The sequence below is a fragment of the Myxocyprinus asiaticus genome, chromosome 9 (assembly GCF_019703515.2).
Source record: "Myxocyprinus asiaticus isolate MX2 ecotype Aquarium Trade chromosome 9, UBuf_Myxa_2, whole genome shotgun sequence".
Classification (NCBI taxonomy): domain Eukaryota; kingdom Metazoa; phylum Chordata; class Actinopteri; order Cypriniformes; family Catostomidae; genus Myxocyprinus; species Myxocyprinus asiaticus.
In genome coordinates this window covers 52693968-52700703 of record NC_059352.1, presented here as the reverse complement: position 1 = coordinate 52700703, position 6736 = coordinate 52693968, and positions in this window count along the sequence as shown.

Sequence of the window (6736 nt, the reverse complement as noted above, 5' to 3'; positions counted from 1 at the left end):
TGTGGAAATAGGTTTTGCGTGGTGTTGATTTGACAGCGATTATTGGTTATCAACTCTCACCTCTTTTCTCAGATCGTGGTGAAGTTTCTGAGCCCTGTTTTACTCGTGGTAATCTATCTGGATAGGGCATTTGGGCTGTGGTCCGGCAAGATTAGAAACACCTAAAGTGAGTTACACATTCTGCTTTTCACATTACGTTTAAACGTCCACTAACATTTTATTTGTGTGAAGCCCCAAACAGGCCACTAAAAGAGTTTTTGATGAGGATTGTGGCCTTCACTGATCTCTCTGTTCTTTAGTTATGTCAGTGTCCATAATGAAGTGGACGAGATTGATTATGAGCTGCTGGATACGGCTAACAATCAGACAACAGCTTACCGGCCCCATTGTTTCCTGTGTACAAACTGTCTGTCAATAAAAATGGCTAATAAAAGCAGCTGACCTCAGGACCAACCTGATGTTCTCACAGGTATACACATCAGCAAGCTGCATTACTGGCAGTTACCAGGACAGTAACTGAGAATTCCCAACTCATGCAGAGCTTATCCTCAGACACTCAAAGTAAAAAAAATATTCATATAGTCATGCTTTGACTTTGGCCCCATTGACACCTTGCATTAACATGTGTTTTCGGTGATTGGATTGCACTTGACCGCATTTAATGACAGGTTTAAATGCACCCAAGACGCACTGTGATCAGAGCATTGAAAACATATTCAGAGGTGGTCAGGGACGGATTCTGACCACATTCACAGAAAGTGTAAATGTGTTTTGGTTGTCCGGATACAACTACTAAAGTACATTTATTCATTTGGCAGATGCTTATATCCAAAGCAACTTATAAAATAGGAATAATACAACATAAGCAATTCATCTTAAGGACGAAAAGTGCTGCATTACAAAGTTTCAATTGCATCAGAATAATACTTGTAATAATGTCTTCCAATCAGTATGTGGCTCTCGCGACATTCACATGAAACAAGGATTCACTCACGTGTTTCAGATGAGAAGCATAGTTCACACTTACAAAGTGTCAACTGCGAGATAAATATTAAATTTGCTTTCCCAACCCAAAATTTGGCTACCAAAAAATTTTCAAAGAAGGAAAAACACGGGGGCCTGGGTAGCTCAGCGAGTAAAGACGCTGACTATCACACCTGGAGTCGTGAGTTCGAATCCAAGTTTGCTGAGTGACTCCAGCCAGGTCTCCTAAGCAACCAAATTGGCCCAGTTGCTAGGGAGGGTAGAGTCACATGGGGTAACATCCTCATGGTCGCTATAATATGGTTCTCGCTCTCGGTGGGGCGAGAATAATGTGAAGCCTCCACATGTGCTACATCTCCGCGGTAACGTGCCACATGATAAGATGCATGGATTGATGGTCTCAGACGCGGAGGCAACTGAGATTCGTCCTCCGCCACCCAGATTGAGGCGAGTCACTACACCACCACAAGGACTTAGAGCGCATTGGGAATTGGGCATTCCAAATTGGGGAGAAGAAGGGGAGAAAATAAAAAAGAAGGAAAAATGCTGATTGTCAAAGTGATGGAAAGCATTTGAATTACCAATATTTTTAAAATTTGCTGAAAGATGGAGAATTTTCAGGTACCACAGGCTCTGATGTAATATGTAAGTAGCTTTTCCATTTTGTGCATGTAATTTGTGTACATGGGTAAATGGGGTCTCTAAATACCTGTCAGTGACACGAGTGCATCATATTTATAGTGTGAGTTTATTTCCCACTATAAGGAGATCTAGAGCAGGTGATCAACTCAGACTTTACTCATTGTCTTCTCGATTATAGAATTGTTTCAAAGCTACAGCTGAACTGTGGCGTGTTCTGACAGACTTCATGTTTTTTCTTTCTCAATTCATTTATATTTGTGATTTCAGATCAAGTGATGTTGAGTGAACAACTCCAGGATCCTGGTCATGAAGAGGAGATGTTTTACCTGGACAACTGACTGACACTGAATCTGCAGCTGAAACAGTGTTTCTACATCGCAGTGTTTCACAATAGGCCCTTTTCTCACATTTGCGAAGCGGAAGTCGTCATTGTTGGGTAAATGCAACTATGGCCGCTGCTGAGATGTTTTCACAGTCCTTAAAAGTTTTGCCTGCATTTACATTTGGAGACAATAACCGCATCGTCCAAATGAATTCATCAACAGTTAAATCTAAACGAATATGGAGGTAAGTCGATAAAAATAAATTATTATTGAGAGGTTGTGTGTTAAATCAACAGGCACATATTTATGTATTAAAGGAACGAGCTACATGTCTGTCGCCATAAATTGCAAAAATGCAAAAAAGAGGGTACAGTAAACAAATCTTGGTGAAACTAATACCTGATGGGGGGCGACGCAGGATTTGAAGGAGTGGAGAGACCCATGTCCCGCTCCATCCGACTTCTAACCCTGTCAAACACACACTCTTGTGTCGGTTGTGATGTGTAATCATTCCAGTGAAACTGTGATGGTACAGCTCAGATTTCAAAGTGTTTCACAATTCCACCTGTGAGCGACTGCTGTAAGTCCTCATCTTGAAATTACTGTCCACAGATGAAATGCTTCCTCGTTTAATGACAAAGTTATCATCTTCAAGTTTAATTGCACGTTTTAGAATTTGTGCAAATAGGAAAACTGTAGTGGCACTGGTTTTTACTGTTCAACCCGCTATATTTTACCCAACTATGACGACTTCCGCTTCGCGAACGCGGAAGTGTGAAAAGTGTCCATTCCAGTCGTTCCAGTTGTGGCTATTTTAGTTCGTGTTTTGCTTAATTTCTGATGTTCTCGTGTTTTTTAATAAAGCTTCTAAACGGGGCCTGGGTATCTCAGTGAGTATTGATGCTGACTATCACCCCTGCAGTCGTGAGTTCGAATCCAGGGTGTGCTGAGTGACTCCAGCCAGGTCTCCTAAGCAACCACATTGGCCCGGTTGCTAGGGAGGGTAGAGTCACATGGGGTAACCTCCTTGTGGTCGTGATTAGTGGTTCTCGCTCTCAATGGGGCGTGTGGTAAGTTGTGTGTGGATCGTGGAGAGTAGCATGAGCCTCCACATGCTGTGAGTCTCCGCGGTGTCATGCACAACGAGTCACGTGATAAGATGCACGGATTGACGGTCTCAGAAGCGGAGGCAACTGAGACTTGTCCTCCACCACCCGGATTTAGGCAAGTAACCGTGCCACCACGAGGACCTAATAAGTAGTGGGAATTGGGCATTCCAAATTGGGAGAAAAGGGGATAAAAATAAATAAATAAAGCTTCTAAAGTGCTACCAAAGAATGTCTCGTCTTTGACCGTTAGTTAGTGAAGCTGCTCAGTCCTGCTCTTGCATAGTTTAGTTCCAACTCTATTTACATTCATTAATTTGGCATGTTTTTAAATGAGGATTACTGCAACACAAGTGATTCTGAGACTTACTGAAAAACTTACTGACTAACATGAGAAAACATGCACAGTTCCAGAATTATATGAGCTAGTACAGTAGATGAAGGTGAGATCCTGTGAAACAACAGAAAACTCTCTCTCTCTCTCATATATATATATGTTGTAATGCAGGTGTTTAGAGCATGTGAAAGATTTTGTCCATCATGTGCTTTATAACAAGAAGAGCAAAGACGAGCTGCTTTCTAACAGCACCAGTATGGCCCTACAAAGGCAAAATGCAGTAACCACCAACAATAAAATGAGGCAAAAATGGCTTCAGAATTACTTTTTTTGTGTGGATTTTGTAGTTACTGCAGTTTTTATCCCATTGTTTTCTCTGAATATGAGCATTTGTAAACCATACCTATGTGTCGCAGGACCTCTGAGAGGTACGATTTCAGTTGTAACTCAATTTGGACAATTGTGTAGTTACTGTGTTTTGCCTTGGCATGGCGAGTAGCTCATTTCTGAAGCCTTCTAGTGAAAATAGTAATCATGGCTTTAATATTTTTAGTAAAGAACAATTGGACTGGACTGTTTTCTTAGATCATGGTGTTAATTGTACAAGTAATTATATGACATTTAACTGTTGTGGAAGACATTTCAGCTGAAACCTGGAATCAAAGTGAAATGAGTTGGTCAAGGGATAATGGGACAGAGCAATATATCATAACTGACTGACAGATGAGAGATTATGATGAGCTTTAGTAATCAGAAATGATGCTAAGATTTCAAACAGAAGTGATGTATTCTCATCAGAATGAACTGAAGTGTGGTTTGTGTCTGCAGTATCTTTACTGTAGATGGCAGCACTTGACTAATAAAGAAACCTTTAAAACATCAGCTACTGGTCAGATGGATAGTTTGTTACTGCTTTATTACTATCATTCTGATTGATGGCAATAGAATTAATATATGACATGGACTGTAAGAAGCCTGTAAATAATTGTGACAACTTACCCCACCATGGGGGTCATCATGTGTTTAGTGAACTGTATTTTTTGACAGTGGAAATGTCAAATAGTGTTTATGTTGTCAAGACTTGGTTTGTGGACTTTCAAAAATAAACCAACCATGAGAAGTATTCACTGGAGTAAACAGTGTGACAACTAGCCCCTTCCCCATAGTATATTTTGCATTTTGCCTTGCATACACACATAATGTATACATGTGACACATCAGACAGGAACAAGACTGAAGCAGATAACAGGAAGTCTGAGTGTTTTTGACAGGAGCTGTGAAGATGATGTTCCCATGGAAACTGAGCAGTCAGCACATCTGCTGCTGCTGTCTGTTCGTGTCTTCTCATCACTTCATTCACAGCAAACACACCTGGTGTTAGTAGTGCTCGCCTGTTTATATGGCTGAAGTTAAGATAGTAAAGGGCATGAAATCATTAAAATTCAAGAGATGATTGGAAAACTAATATGGTAAATTTTCCATTCATGGACATTTTTGTTTACTTTGGTATAACAAGAAGAAGTGATCTGCAATAAAGCATGTCAACTAAATTAATGTTTTAAGGCAAGATGAGTGAAAAATTTAGCCAGAAATCCAACAACAAATTGTGAATATCTCACCGGTCTCTGTGACAGCTCTAGACTCTGTAAACAACTTACAAAAATGTGTCTGCGGTCTCTGATGCTTTCTGCCTGTCAATCAATTTGCATGTTCTCATAGTATTGTAGCTGCAGTGAATTATTGAGGCTTAATGCCATTTTTATGCCATGTTGTTCATAACAGTTGTCAGTTGAGGGCGCTATTTTGCTGCTGTTGTTTTTAACAACCGTTTCTGCACGATGTCGGTCTCAATAAAGCTCATTTGGTGTCTTTGGAGGGTGGGGTTTTGGAAAGAGGGGGCATGGCTAATCCAACGGCTCAGTCTCGTGGAAGTAGAATGGATAAAATCGCTCTCAGCACCTTTAATATGCAGAGACAACTATAAGTAAGACATTCGTAGGTTAATTTTCTCGAAAACTGTAAACACTGTTTCTGTGGTGCTATAAAAATTCCTCTGTTAGTTTTGAGCAACCCGCCCAGCCAGACACAACAACAATGACTCGACCAATGACGTGAGTTGGGGGTGGGACTACTTGTTAGTTTAATCAACAGCAGATAAGGGGCGTATTCCGAAAGCTGTTCGATATTTTTTTTACTTTTGCAATTCTGTTCGAGGCACAGAAATTACACACTTCAGCTTTAACTGTTAACTGGGCACACTCAAAAAAAAGTATTTTTGCTGCTTGTTCAATTTACTTAATTAAAATGAACTAAAGCAACACAATTCTAGGACATTTTGTCACAATTTTATTTAATTACGTTCTATCCATTTAAATGTGTAAAATTAATTTTTTTGAGTTTACTCAATCTATTTGAGTTGGGACTGCATTTACATTTATGCATTTGACAGATGCTTTTATCCAAAGCGACTTACAGTGCCCTTATTACAGGGACAATCCCCCTGGAGCAACCTGGAGTTAAGTGCCTTGCTCAAGGACACAATGGTGGTGACTGTGGGGATTGAACCAGCAACCAATTATGTGCTTTAGCCCACTACACCACCACCATTCACTGCATGAATAATTTTGTGGTGTTAATGTAACACTGATGAAACTGGGCAGGGGATTTACATTTCCCAGCATGCTTTGAATGGGACTCGATAGTGAGAGTAAATGTTAAAATTATTTGATTAAATAACATAAAATTGTTATTTTATGTGTTTCTGTGCAAGATGAATATAAAGGATGAAGGATTTGTCTACTGAGGCGGAGCACTGTGTCCTCCCATGGGCGGAATGTTGTTATGGACCATGGACCCGCCCCTGGTTAGTACATAAAGAAATAAAATATATTTATTTGAGTTACATTGACACGTCTAATTTTGTTGGGTTAACACAATTCAGCTAGGTTCTTCTACACAAAGTGTTTGTGCTGAGATAACATAGTAATTTTAAGTTAAGAAAGCTCATGTCAAACACATGGAACCACTGTACACGATTGAATCAGGTTCAGACAAAGAGTTGTTTTTGAGTGCATGCTTGAGTGCCTGAATACTAAAGAACTTTAATCTGTGTACATTAAACCTATAGAAGAGTATTAGAGAATCAGCCTATGTTTTTATTCGACTGATGCTGGATTATCAATGGCACTGATAGGAAGAAAGCAGACAGACCGTCAGACAGCAGTGTTTGCTCGGTTCATGTTATCCCTCTAATGGCTGTTGTGATCGGTTTGTGTGTGTGAGTTTTGGATGACAGAATGAACAAATAAATCAGCATGTCACTGCTGCCAGATTCTCTAATTGAG